Source organism: Peromyscus leucopus, chromosome 8b (genome assembly GCF_004664715.2).
Source record: "Peromyscus leucopus breed LL Stock chromosome 8b, UCI_PerLeu_2.1, whole genome shotgun sequence".
Classification (NCBI taxonomy): Eukaryota; Metazoa; Chordata; class Mammalia; order Rodentia; family Cricetidae; genus Peromyscus; species Peromyscus leucopus.
The window spans coordinates 32760962-32776011 of NC_051086.1; the positions used below are offsets into that span (position 1 = coordinate 32760962).

Genomic DNA, 15050 nt, shown 5'->3' on the forward strand with positions numbered 1-15050 from the left:
ACAGTTAAAAGCAAAGATTACAGCTGCTTCTGAACAGACTCTGAAGACCGTGTCAAAGTAGAAAGGGTCAAAGGGGGATGGAAAATGTTACCAAAAATAAAATAAATAACCACTGGCGTTGAAACATGAAAAGGCTAGGTTCGCTTCGGTTAAACTAGGGGAAAATGTCTTCGAGGTATTGGTACTCAAATCCTGAGTCCAATAATCTCTACATCTGATAATTACTTCTTTGGCCACGTAATCCGCCCCGCCCTAACAGTAAACGTCGGCGTTAAACTGACTTTAAGATACTTTTGGGAGGAAAAAGGTGAGCGCTGCTGTTTGTCCACGGAGTGCCAAGTTCCACGCCGCACAGTGCGCCACCCCACACAGCCACTTCACCAAAGTTGCCACCGGTCTTAGCCCCGAGTCCCGGGACACCAGGTGCGCGTGACCAGAACCAGGGGGTGGGGTGGGGGGTCCCCAGAAGCTAGGGCTCACGCCACCGCCCCCTCTGGACGCCGCCGCTCTGCCGTCAATCAACACTCCCCCCCGCCCCCGACACCCACCCTGGCCGAGCCCCGGGACACCGCGCGGGGGCGCGGCCCGGGGGACCGACGGGGGATCGCGACTGCTGTGTGTCAAGGAGGGGGGACCGACAGACGTCACTCCGAGAACTACTAAGTTGTGTGTGAGTGCGCGCTCGGGGTCCCCAGGGCACGACCCCCGGGGGATGGGAGGGCGCAGGCAACAGAGCCTCGGCGGGACTTGGCTGAGCCCGTCGCGCTCACCTCTCGAGCTGCGCCGCCTTCCTCCGCCGCCGCCGCCGCTGCCGCCGCCTCCTCCCGGTGAGTGCAGCGGGGTCTGCCCTGTGGAACCACCATACCAGTCCCGCCCGCTGCTGCAGCGCCGCCGCCGCCGCCGCCGCCGCTCCTCAGCCGCCTCAGCCGCCGCTCTTTGTTCCCCCCTCCTCAGGCGCCGCTCCTCAGCCGCCCGCCTCGGCCGCCCGGACCCCGCGAGCCGCCGCTACGCTCGGCCGCCCCCTCGGCCCCCGGCCTCGCCCTCCTCGCCGCGCTCGCCGCCGCCTTCGCCTCCGCGCCGTCGACGCCGCCGCCACCGACGCCGACGCCTCCTCTTCCGCGCCCCCCTCGTTTTCATTGAAAGCAAACAAGCATCATGGCGGCGGCCGCCGTCCCCCTCCCACCCCAGCCAGCGAGCGCCCCGCTCACCGCCGCCTCGCCAACATCCTGCCTTCCCATTGGCTGGCACTGCTGGGCGCGACCATTCCGCGCCAGGCGGGGGGGGGTGGGTCTTCGCAGGCCGCCGCTTAAGCCCGGGCTCCTGACCCCCGCGCCGCGGAGCAGTGAGCCGGCCCGGCGCGCTCCTGCCCGCCCTCCCTGCCTCTCTTCCCGCTCTCTCTGCGCCTAGCCGACTCCACGCCTCCTATTTCCTCCTCCTCCTCCTCCTCTCAGCTGCTCTCTCTCTTTCTCGTTCACTTTTATCTCCACTTTTCCCTTGATTTTTTTTCCCTCCTCTCCTTCACTTTTCTTTTCCTTGGCCTGTCAATCTCTTGGAAGCACAGATAAGCTCTCAGACTTTTGACCTATCCTGTATCTTGAGAGACAAAAACGTTCAATCTTCACTAGTCGACGAATTGTTCCTACCCTAACTATGCAGAAAAAAAAATTCATCAGTAGACAGTTTTTGATGAGCTCCTAGTCTAAGTAACGAACCATAGCCGCATTCAAAGGCTAACACAGTCTATCTATTCTGGGAAAACTATGGTTGCAGGTAAGCGGGGAAAGAAATGGGCTGATTAATGATGTTTACGTCAGGGAATAATAGTTGACTAGTATTTTGGGCTCAAGGATTAATTAGACTCCACCTTGTCTTGAGTCAGCGTCAAGTAGTGTGTTGGCAAGAGTAACATCCACAGACAAAATACACTGGCGATACAGGTAGCTGTCCCAACCTCGTGGCAAACCAACCCAAAAGATATGAATGTGAAATGGTTTCCAGGAACTAGCAAGGAAGAAATAAATGCACGTCCCTCAAGGAAGTCTGTCTGGAGCTCCAGGATGTGGGAAACGGGTGACTGTTGCCTGAGGCAGAGAGAGAGAGAGCTGGGAGAGCAAAGCACTGAGGGACAAAAAAGCCCTTCCAAGAACCAGATGTTCTGTTCAAGGCAGTTTGTGTTTGCTTGGCTCCAGCATTGCCTGGAGATGATCATGACCTGCCATTTGCCAGGATAGCAGCTCCGGGTCTCTAGTGCCATGGGACACTAGACAAAGTGAACGCAATGCAAGAGCCCATCATACATGAGGAATGAGTAAGGACAGGTATGTATGACTAGCTACCTGAAGATATTCCTCCATACCCTCCAAGCCCTGACCTACTCAAATGGTTCAGTGCCTATTTTATACAAAGGGTACGAGGCTGGGGGGCCACTCCTTCTGCTGGGCCATTCCCATTCCAGTTCTGTACCCTAGCAACCTGTGTTCCAGCCTGGAGGAGGAGGGTTCTTTTTTGTAATTCATTTGCCCCAGGGGAACTGCCTGTTTGAGAGTGACTGTATGCCTCCAGAGGAGAGGTCTAGTTGTGTAACAAAAACCTTAGCTTCATTTAGCAATAATTCTATTATAGTTCATGAATCAGATGCTTTGCTGGACAGTTCCACTGGTCTCATTTGTGGTCTTTCATGCCAGTGCCTGGTAAAGATGGATGGATGTTGAATATCTGGTACCCCTGTGTCCCCTAATAGAGTACTCCTGGGAGTACTTCTTTATGTCTTTGTGGGTGATCTCTTCCATCTGAGGTCATCCTGAGTCACTAACAGGGCAACTCAGGGCTCTAAGAGGAAGGAAGGAGAAGCACTCAGGTCATCTAAAGTATGTCTCTTCCTCTGTATTCCATCCACCAAGCAATCATGAGCCCAGTGTGCATTTAAAAGAGGACATGAGCAAAAGAATAGCTGTGTGCACACAGATAGTGGATTTCTTCAACGCCATTGAGATAGACTAGCCTGCAAATACTGAGGTCTCCAGAAATGCATGATATTGTTCGAACTGATTACAATGACAAAAAAAATGCAGTGAAGACTGCCCAATGAAGCCAATCCTTATAATCTGAATGCTGAGGAACCAGAATACTTAAAAATGGAAGCTCCATGGTTCCTCTAGTGGGTTAAGTACAGGGGAAGCCAAGCCGTACTAGACACTGGTGATCCTGAAATACGGACCCTGGTTAGCTATTCAACCCTCTGATATGTCCTCTGTAAAGCTGGAGCCTTGGTATCCAAAGACAATCACTGACAATCTGAGTTCTTTTTCCTTGTGTAATACTAAGGATGTTTTCTATCCTTGCCCTCCACCTCCATTTCTCTTGGCTCAGGGCCACAGTTTCTTCAGTTAGAATCTGGTATTATAAAGTTACAGGTCTCTATAGCTCTTCCTCATATTATTTATTGTCTCTAGTGTATTAGACTTCATTTGATTCAAAATCTAATTCAAACAGCTTTAAGAAAGAAAGAAAGAAAGAAAGAAAGAAAGAAAGAAAGAAAGAAAGAAAGAAAGAAAGAAAGGAAGGAAGGAAGGAAGGAAGGAAGGAAGGAAGAAAGGAAGGAAGAAAGAAAGAAAAGGAAGTAGTTGGTGTGGTAGTTTGAATGTAGTTGGCCCCCAAGAGCTCATAGGAAATGGCACTATTAGGAAGCATGGCTTTGTTGGAGTAGGTGTAGTCTTGTTAGAGGAAGTATGTCACTGTGGAAGTAGGCTTTGAGATCTCACATATGCTCAAGATACCTCTCAGTGTCTCAGACTACTTCCTATTACCTGTGCAAGTTGTAGAACTCTCAGCTGCTTCTCCAGCACCATGTCTGCCTATATACCCATTGGCATGGTCACAATCTGCACCTTAAAAGCCGGACGCAGACCCCCACCCTCTCTCTTTGCTCTCTGCTCTGCTCCCTCCACTCAGGCCCAGCTTCCCTCTCTCTCCCCGCTGTCCTTCCTAATAAAGCTCTCTGTAAATCTGGTAGTCATGGCCATGCCTCATGACTTTTCTGCTGGTAACCAGTGCCACCACTAGCGCCATCCATCCTTTTAGCTTGATCTGAGGACTAACAACTTTCTAAGCTCTCCTCACTGCTATGGTAACCATATTACTGGAAGCCATATTGAACCAAAGTAAATACCATCTTCTATAGGATTTAAAACCAGCAAGAAAATGAGAGCCTGTCCTGGACTGGCTTTCATTTCCATTCCAGAACCAAATACCACGTTCAGGGGAATGTAGTGCCCTGGCCACAAAGAAGTCACATTCCAGCCGGGTGGTGGTGGCACATGCCTTTAATCCCAGTACTTGGGAGGCAGAGCCAGGCGGATCTTTGTGAGTGTGAGGCCAGCCTAGTCTACAGAGCGAGATCCAGGAAAGGCGCAAAGCTACACAGAGAAACCCTGTTTCGAAAAACCAAAAAAAAGAAGTCACATTCCAATTGCACCCCAGCCCATATAATTGAGCTGGATTCAACCTCACCTAAGGAATATAAGCAACAAATGGAGAGAATAGGCAGAGGGGAAAGATGGAGATGAGATGATGTTGGGAAAGAGAGAAACAGGAGCTAGAAGGCAGAAAGCCACAGAAACTTAAGGTTTATTCTTTGTCAGATCTCCTATACATAGACACCCCCTGCCAGCCACTTCTCTGCATGCCTGATTTATCCTGGCTTCATTCCTCATAGGTGGAATTGGGAGAAGATACCTAGAAACCTTATAAACTAGGAAACAGGGCTTCCATTCTGAGCTCAACATGCTCCCTGAAGATTCACCTTAGAAAATCAACTGGGCTGGGCAGTGGTGGCACACGCCTTTAATGCCAGCACTCAGGAGGCAGAGGCAGGCAGATCTCTGTGAGTTCAAGGCCAGCCTGGTCTACAGAGTGAGATCCAGGACAGGCACCAAAACTACAGAAAAACCCCATCTCGAAAAACCAAAAATAAATTGTTAATCATGAATTTGAGGGGAAAAAAAACCTTAAAAAAACAGAAAAGAGCCAGTTGGTGTTGACGCACACCTTTAATCTCAGCACTCCAGAGGCAGAAGCAGGCAGATCTCAGTGAGTTCAGGGCCAGCCTGGTCTACAGAATGAGTTCTAGAACAGCCAGGACTACACAGAGAAACCCTGTCTTGAAAAACAAAAACAAAACAAAAAAAAAAAAAGCAAAAAAAACCAGAGAAGCATAAAGAAGAAAGTGTGTCTCAACCTGGTTCCAACTGGAACCACACCCCTAAAAGCTGAGCATTTAGATTAATTGTTGGTCAACCTCAAGCTTAATCGCCAGATAAAAATACTTACTCCCAAGATGAGAAGTCAAACTGAGGTATCCTAATTCCTAAAGGTTTCATGCTATAACGTTTAACACATGTGCTGAGAATATCTTGAAACAAGACAAGTTTTAAAAGTGTATCAATCACATTCCAAATAATATGCCCAGTGTGTTTTTGTTTCACTACCAGAGACTATTACAAGTGAGTGAACCTGTAAATTTTAGGTTAGTGCATCCAGAGGAGGCAGGGTGGGGAGCTGGTTCAGTGGGTAGGACTGTACCTCTCCCAGGATTTTCTGATGATTTAAGGTGTGGGGTGAGAGGCAGAGAGCAATCAGGTATGACTTTCAGAGATTTGGCCCCAGCAACTGGAAGGTGATTTGGTATCAGCTTCAACGTGTAGGGCCAGGTTGGAGTTCAGTTTGGGCAATGTTGGAAATGCCTTGGAGATTCCTCCCAGCTCAAATGTAAGATGCCAACACCCACAAGTGATTAGTCATCAATACTCTCTCCACTGTACACTCCCACCAACAAGTGCCGCTCTGGTGCCTGTCCTGGATCTCACTCTGTAGACCAGGCTGGCCTCCAACTCACAGAGATTCACATGCCTCTGCCTCCTGAGCGCTGGGATTAAAGGTGTACACCACCACCGCCGCCTGGCCCTGATTGTCAACTTGACTGGATCTGGAATCTATTAAATGGCAGGTCTTTATGAGGAATACTCTTTTTTACTTCTATCTGTGTATTTGTTTGTTTGGAGACAGGGACTCACTATGCAGCCCTAGATGGCCTGGAACTCACTATGCAGACCATATTATAAGGTTTGCCAGGCGGTGGTTGCGCATGCCTTTAATCCCAGCACTCGGGAGGCAGAGGCCCGCCTGGGCTACAGAGTAAATTCCAGGAAAGGTGCAAAGCTACACAGAGATACCCTGTCTCGAAAAAAACCAAACCAAACCAAAACAAAAACAAACAAACAAAAAAAAAAGGTTTATTAGAGGCATGAGCTCATGGTTGCTCCCCCATTGCCTTTGTGCCAGAGGCAAGGCAAAGGGTACTTGGTGGTGGGAGTGTACAGTAGAGAAAGCTACTTAGCTCCTGGGGGTGGAAAGTAGAAAAGAGGGACAGGAAGACACAGGGGTTACAATATCTTTCTCAAGGGCATGCCTCCAATAACCTAACTTCCTCCCACTAGGCCTTACCTGTAGCACAAATATTAGAAGATCTTATTAATAAAAACAAACCTAGAGCCAGGTATTGGGGTAAACACTGAAAAATCAGAGAAACAGAGCAAGCCACAGCTAACCTTACCTCTTCGAATTTTACGGCCTCTTCCAAATTTACGGCTGAGCATGTTTCCTTGATACATACTGAAAGCTTCTGAGTCCTCACCCAATTGATCTCAGTCGAACTGCTGCTCAAAAGCCTAAAAGCTTAATGACTCTAGTTCCAGGTTTTCACGCCTTATATACCTTGCTGATTCCTGCCGTCACTTCCTGGGATTAAAGGCGTGTGTCACCACGCCTGGCTGTTTCCAGGATGGCTTTGAATTTACAGAGATCCAGATGGATCTCTGCCTTCTGAATGCTAGGATTAAAGGTGTGTGTGCCACCATTTTCTGGCTTCTATATCTAGTGGCTGTTTTGTTGTCTGACCCCAGATAAGTTTATTAGAGTGCACAATATATTGGGGAACACAGTATCACCACACCTACCTCCTAAAGTGGTGTACATTCCTAATGCTGTGACCCTTAAATACAGTTCCTCATGTTGTGGTGACCCCCAACCATAAAATTATTTTATTTTATTTATTTTTTGTTTTTGTTTTTCAAGACAGGGTTTCTCTTTTTAGCTTTGCGCCTTTCCTAGAACTCACTCAGTAGCCCAGGCTGGCCTCAAACTCACAGAGATCTACCTGCCTCTGCCTCCTGAGTGCTGGGATTAAAGGCGTGCACCACCACCGCCCGGCCATAAAATTATTATGTTGCTACTTCATAACTACAGTTTTGCTACTGTTGTGAATTGTAATGTAAATATCTGATGTGCAGGATATCTGATATGTGACCCCTGTAAGGTTGCTTGACCCCCACAGAGGGGTCTGGACCACATGTTGGGAACCACACTGTCCTAAAGGCTTTCCCACCTCCCAACAGCACCACAGGTTGGTGGCCAAGCCTTTTAACATGTGGGCTTTGGGTGAATGTACCAGTTCCAAACTCTAATACCCGAGATGTCTTCAGGCTCTGGCATCAAGAAGGCCATTACCAGATGTGGCCCTTCAATATTGATCTGAAGCATGAGCTGAAATTAACGTTTCCCCCTTTATAACTTACTGAGTCTGTGGTATTATGATATTAGCAAAAGAAAAATAGACTAAAACAGTGTGATGTTGGTGTTAATTGTCAACTTGACCAAACTTAAAATCACTCTAGAGATGGGCATCTAGGCAGGCCAATACATTACCCTAATTAAGTTAATTGAGGTGGGAAGACCTGACCACTGTGGGTAGCACCATCCCCTGACTGGGATCCTGGGCTCTAGGAATGGAAAAGCAGACTAGGGAGCGGTATGCATTCATCCGTTGCTCTCTGCTTCTTACTATGGGTTCAGTGTGACCAGCTGTCTCAAGCTCCCGCTGCTGTGACTTCCCTGCCACGATGGGCTGTGACCTGGAACTGTGAGTATTATCTCAGCCGTGACAGAAACTAAGACCAGGTAGCAAGCCCCAGGAAGGGGAGCAGCACCTCTGTCCCCGGTGGAAATTCAAACCAAGGATTTTCATTTTCTAGCCCGTTGTTTGGAAGCTCATTTTTCTCTCCAATTAATCGATTTATTTACTAAGGTAAGATTCTTACTGTGTAAAAGTTAACCACTTTAGAATGTATAATTTGCTGGGCAGTGGTGGCATACACCTTTAATCCCAGCACTTGGGAGGCAGAGGCAAGCAAATCTCTATGAGTTCGAGGCAGCCTGGTCTACAGAGCGAGATCCAGGACAGGCACCAAAGCTACACAGAGAAACCCTGTCTCGAAAAAAAAAAAAATGTGTAATTCAGTGGCATTTAGTGTACTTGCAATATTGTAAACCCACCTCTTCTCTCCAGATGTAAAACATTTCCATCCCATTGCAGAGTACATTGGGGAGGTCTTGAAATACTGCTTTAACGCATGTACTACTGTGAGACAACAGACATTAGACTCATCAGAAGATCTTGCTATTGATTATATGATTTCAATGTACAACTGAGGGCTGGAGAGATGGCTCAGTGGTTAAGAGCACTTACTGTTCTTCCAGACGACCTGGGTTAATATATTATCACTATTACCAAACAGAGATGATTATGATGATGATGATGATGATTATTATTATTAGTGTATATGTAATGGTGTGTGAGGAATGTGTTTGTGTGTGTGTGAATGTGGGCATGAGATTGCCATAGCATGTTCCTGAGGTGGGAGGGCACCTCTAGTATTGATTCTCTCCTTCCTCCTTGTATGAGATAAGGTAGGTATCTTTGTTGTTCTTCAGTGTGTCTGCAGGACTAGCTAGCCATGAGCACCATGGGGATTCTCTAATCTTTTCCCAACTTGCATTAGGGAAACACATTACTGCATTGAGTTTTTATATGGCTTCTGGGATTCAAACTCAGATCCTTGTGCTTTTTTAAAATTTATTTATTTATTTATTTATTTATTTACTTATTTATTTGAGACAGGGTTTCTCTGTGTAGCTTTTTTTTTTTTTTTTTTTTTTTTTTTTTTTTTTTTTGGAAGCCTGTCCTGGATCTTTCTCTGTAGACCAGGCTGGCCTCAAACTCACAGAGATCCGTCTGGTTCTGCCTCCGAGTGCTGGGATTAAAGATGTGCGCCACCACTGCTCGGCAATCCTTGTGTTTTTGAGATAAGTTCTTCACTCAATGAAACTCTTTCCACCTGCCCCTCTTTTTTTTTTTTTTTTTTTTTTTTTTTTTTAAGACAGAGACTCCAGTATCCCAGACTGGCTGTGGACTTGCTATATAGCCAAAGATTACCTTGAACTTCTTTATTATTTTTTTTTTAATGCCAAATGCTGTTTATTGAAGGAGAGAAGAGGTCTTAAGTACAGGCTTACAGCACAATGGGAGGACCCGGGAGGGCAGAAGTTCACTACTGATGTTTTACAATCTTGCATCTAAGCTGTTAACCCCTTTATGCAGGATACACAGACAAGGAACTTCCCTTAAGCATTCAGGAGGGTGGAACCCGGCAGGGAATTAGCATAGGGAGGATATCAAAGTCAAGGTCAGCAAGCAAGGCAACAGTTACCCAAAACAGGCCAGGGCCCTACAGGTCCCCCTTTTACTAATAAACGAGTTTACTACAGCTAGCACAGTGGAGACCCTGGCAGCAAAAGTAGCTACCACAGTTAGTTAATCTTTCATTCTATTGGGCACGATAAATTTAATTCAATAGAACTTTTTTATTATTATCTTGTTTTAGACAGCTTATCGTTATATAGCCTTGCCTGGCCTGGAACTGGAATGTAGGCTGGGATTAAAGGAATGCATCACCACACCTGGCTTATCTTATTCTAGATTATGTTCTTGAGAGAGAGGAGAGAGGTTTGTATATATGAATGCATGTGCCTGCGTACTGGGAATTGAACTTGGGTCATCTAGAAGAGCAATACATTGTCTTAACCACTGAACCATCCCTCTGGCCCTCTTCTTTATTATTATTATTATTATTATTATTATTATTATTATTTTTGTTTTGTTTTTCGAAACAGGGTTTCTCTGTGTAGCTTTGCGCCTCTCCTGGAACTCACTTGGTAGACCAGGCTGGCCTCGAACCATAGAGATCCGCCTGGCTCTGCCTCCCAAGTGCTGGGATTAAGGCGTGCACCACCACCTCCCGGCTATTATTAATTTTAACCACATTTTTACTTATACTATGGGTGTGTGGAGGAGGATGCACATATGTGAAGGTCAGAGGACAAGCTGAGGGAGTTGCTTCTCTTCTTCCCTCATCGGTACCCAGGGATTGAACTCAGATCATCAGATTTAGCTGCAGATATCTTTACCAATTGAGCAGTCTCACAGGCTGGATCTTGAGCTCCTGATCCTCCTGACTCCTCCTCCTGGGTGCTCAGCTCACAGGCATGCAGCACCACTGGTTTAATGTGGTCCCACATATCAAACTCAGAACTGTAGGCTTGCTAAGTGTGATAGCTAATCTTGGTTGTCAACTAAAGCCCAAGTAGCTGGGCATGCCTGTGAGGGGTTTTCTTGATTGAATCATTTGAGGTGGGCTCACACTAAATCTGGATCACTTGAGGTAGGAGGATACACCTTAAATCTTGGCCACACCTTCTTGGGGCAGCTTCTATAAAGAGCATGAAAGAATGAAGTTTTGTTTTTTGCCTGCTTGCCCTCACTTTCTCTGGCAAGTTCATCTAACCTGATGCTGAGACATTCATTCGCTGGTCGTAGAACCTACTTCAGGATTCCAATGAAGACCAAAAGACCAGCTGAGATATCCGGCCTTGTGGACTGACCCACTACCAGATTCTTGGCCTTTCTATCAGGAGACAACTGTTGTTGGATGGGCTGAACCATGGTTTGTTAGCCACTCTAATAAATCCATGTATGTATGTATATATATATAGAGAAAAGGTGGAGGGGAGGAAGAGAGGGAAGGAGAGAGAGAGGGGCGATATTTGGGGCTGAAAAGATGGCTCAGTAGTTAAGAGTACTTATTTTTGCAGAGGATCCAGGTTTAATTCCCAGCATCTACATGCACTCATAACTGTCCCTAAATCCAGTGCCAGAGGATCCAACTCCATCTTCTGACTTCCTTAGGCACCAGGCACACACATGGTACACAGATGTACATGCAAGCAAAACATTCATACACATAAAATTAAATAGATCTTTAATATACTCATTCATTCAGTCATTCATTCATTTATTCATTCATCCATTTCCTTTAGAGTCCTGACTAATAAACTAAGCATGCACTTAACCAACTGAGCTACATCCCCAGCCCACAGACACAAAGTTTTTTATCATGAATGTTTTATCACAAATACACAATGTCTCCAGCCAAATGCCTTTTCTGCTTAAGTTGATACAATCGTATGACTTTTCTTGTTGATTTTCAAATACTGGAACATCTTGTATAACTGGGATGAAGCCCAGTTAGTCGGGGCATGTCATTCCTTTTGTACATTCTTAGATTTGATCTGCCAATGTTTTCATGGGTGTATTTGCATAAGTTTAGGAGAGATAGAGATTTGTGGTTTCCTTTTTCTGTGCTATCTTGGTATGAGAGTAAAACTGGTCCATAAAAAATCAGTGAAGTATTCCCTCTTCTGTTTGGAGGAACAGATCTTATATTTGGCGAAGCACTCCAACTCAGCTCAGGATTCCTTTATCTTTTTCCTTCTGTTTACTTTCTTGACTATGCCAGTTTTTTGTTGCTGTGACGAAGATACTTGAGGTAACTTACAGTGGCTCATGGTTTCCAAGGTTTCAATACATGGCTACTGGCCCCATCACTTGGGGCCTTAGATGAGGCAGACCATGAGCACGTGGAGCAAGGTGGACTCCATCCACCTAATGGTGGCTAAGAAGAGAGAAAAAAGAGTAAGGGACCCAGATACATCTTTCCAGTAATCTACTTCCTCTAACTGGACCCCACCACCTGCTTTTTAGTACCTCCCAACAATACTGTCACATTGAGAATCCATGATAAGCCCATTGCTTAGACCAGAGCTCTTAGGATCCAATTATTTCCCCCAAAGCCTACCAACCCCAACTATAGGAGCCTGTGGGGAACATATATTCATTCAAACTGTAACCATTTTATTTGTGTGTCTTATAGGTAACACAAAGTTGGGTCATATTATCTTCATCCACTATCCCATTCTTTCTCTCTCTTTTCAAGATTTATTTAATTTTTCTAAAGTGTGTGTGTGTGTGTGTGTGTGTGTGTGTGTGTGTGTGTGTGTGTGATTGGCCATGTACATGTGAGTGCAGATGCCCAGAAGCCAGAGATTTCAGATACCCCTGGAGCTGGAGTTACAGATGGTTGTGACAAGGATGCTAGGAACTGAATTTGGGTCCTCTGTAAGACTCACACACTCTTTTTTTTTTTTTTTTTTTTTGGTTTTTCGAGACAGGGTTTCTCTGTGTAGCTTTGCGCCTTTTTCCTGGAACTCACTTGGTAGTCCAGGCTGGCCTCGAACTCACAGAGATCCGCCTGGCTCTGCCTCCCGAGTGCTGGGATTAAAGGCGTGCACCGCCACCACCGCCCGGCTCATGACTCACACACTCTTAACCATTAATCACTAAAGCTTCTCTGGAGTGGGTAGCCAGTCCAGCTTTGACCTTGAAACACTGCCCCTAGAGTGACAGCAGGTAACTGCCACACCTGTCTATGGCCTGCCCCTGGGGAGTGGCTGAGAGGGAGCTCCTTATGTGCTTGCCACTTCTGGATACCTTGTGGTCCTGGAAGCTGGATGGGAGACCAAGCCAGAGTTCTCCTCTGGATGGTACCTCATCTCTCCTGGATCCTGTAACCAACCCCTATTGGCTGTAAGTTATCCCAGAAACAAACCTCTCTTGATTACCAGATAAATTACGTGGAATTGCCTCGTTAAACACAGTTATGCCTCTCTCCAGCCCCCGAACTACTCACATTGAGCACAGCTGTGGAGATGCTGGGGCTAAGTCTGCTATTTGTATGTGTCTCTTTTGCATATGGCCCTGTTTGCTGTGTGCCTGACTGCTGTTATTTTTCATTTTGTTTTGCTTTTTTCTTGCCTTTCTATCGGCTGCTTTGCCCTTCGTGATGATGCACTTATAAAGTTGTTGCGGTTGTACCACATTGTAGTTTTCTTGTTCTGGGCATTGTCATAGCCTTAAATAACTTATCACAGTCTACTGGTGTCATTTTGCCCTTTGTATCCTTGGACCTGTCCCACCCGCTCCCACCCCTCATGGTGCTGGGAATGGAATCCAAGGCTTTGTGGGTACTAGTCACACATCCTACCAGTGAGCCATACTGCCTCCAAACCCCTGCCACTTCAAATGTGCATCTCCTCAAGGAGTTGCTCCACATACATCGAGCACCATGGTTGGTCATCCCACTTTACCCATAAAATGTGATTAAGAGAACTCATGAAGGGAAGCGTCTACACCCACCTCATTGTGGCTTCCCTTTCGAAGGTCCAGCTGTTGTTTTCCTCAGTTCCGGTCTGCCAGTGAGGGGGATCCTGCAGGTGTCCAGCCAGGGGAGGGAACCTATGAAGAGATAAGAATGAAAACACGGTTCAGACTGACTTTGTCAATCTGGATCAGACTTCAGGAATCTAATGCCAGGTGGTTCATTGTCAGCATATTTAAAACAGTACACTTTAGGAAAAAGTTTCCAGGCAACAATCATTCCCATTCTAGGTTTCCTGGCAACAGTTATTCCAATTCCAGGTGCACAACATAGCTTAAGGTGTGACAACTTGGAAACTCCTTTGCAAAGTACATGTGGCCACGAAGATGGGTTCTATAGCCAAAGGGCCTAGAATCTAGTGTGGTCTCTTACTGAGATAGGGTAGAGGTCAGCAGGCCATAAAGTACATGTGACGTCTCCCCTAAGGATGGGTAACGGTCCAGGGAGGGAAGAGACCGGGATAATCATTGTGGGGGATTTGGGTGAGGGATGCCTCCACAGATAATCAAAAGGTCACTATGTCATTAACTATATCCATTCCAACCTTCTGGGTGGGAAAATGGGTATTTTATCTCCTCCACTGAAGAGAGGCCCCTGTGTGTTCAACATCCCTAGTTCACAAGAGCTCTGTGGGCACAAGGACCTCTGTGCCCCAGCATGCCAGCAGCACATTCCCTCCATTTTCCTTTACTCGGGTGTCCTTGTCCCTTTAATTCCCAACAACAATCTGACCTGCTATACGGTCTGGGGGTCTTGTCCTTCCAGAAACTTGAAGGGTACCACTTCCTCCTACCCATGATTTCGGATGAAAATCCTGTCAGTATCTAACTGTTCTTTGGTAGGTAATTGCCCCCTTTCTCTTCAGCTGCTGTTTTATTTTGTTTTTTGTTTTTTGTTTTCGAGACAGGGTTTCTCCATGTAGCTTTGCGCCTATCCTGGAACTTGCTTTGTAGACCAGGCTGGCCTCGAACTCACAGAGATCCTCCTGCCTCTGCCTCCCGAGTGCTAGGATTAAAGGCGTGCACCACCACCGCCCAGCATCTCTTCAGCTGCTTTAAAGATGTTTGCTTGTTTGTTTTTCAAGACAGGGTTTCTCTGTGTCCTGTGTCCTGGAACTCTCTTTGTAGACCAGGCTGGCCTTAAACTCACAGAGATCCACCTGCCTCTGCCTCCTAAGTGCTGGGATTAAAGGCGTGCACCACCACCAAAGTGCTAGAATTAATCCCAGCACTCCGGAGGCAGAGCCAGGCAGATCTCTGAGTTTGAGGCCAGCCTGGTCTACAGAGCAAGTTCCAGGACAGGCACTAAAACTACACAGAGGAACCCTGTCTCAGAAAAAAAAAAAAAAAACAAAAAAAAAAAAAAAAACAAAAACAAAAAAAAAGACACGTGCCACCCACCGCCTGGCTGCTTTAAAGATTTTTAAATTGTTTTTGGTTTGAGAACTTTATGTGTCTTATGGATTTCTTAGGACTTTTGTTTGAGAGTTACTCCTATTCTTGGGTCTATAGACTTACATCTTTCACCAAGGAAATATTCAGTCAT

At 46.4% G+C, this 15050-nt stretch overlaps 1 protein-coding gene across 2 annotated transcripts in view; it reads right to left on the reverse strand.

The window, feature by feature from the left end:
- Positions 1 to 951, reverse strand: part of Cnot6 (CCR4-NOT transcription complex subunit 6) — a 43662-nt gene extending 42711 nt beyond the window's left edge. Inside the window, exon 1 of one of the 2 annotated variants that reach the window (XM_028854987.2) lies at positions 771 to 951. The gene's annotated coding sequence lies outside the window, so the exon portion shown is untranslated. The remainder of the gene's footprint in view (positions 1 to 770) is intronic. The other variant, XM_028854988.2, reaches the window with a different exon arrangement.
- Positions 952 to 15050: the final 14099 nt, after the last annotated feature.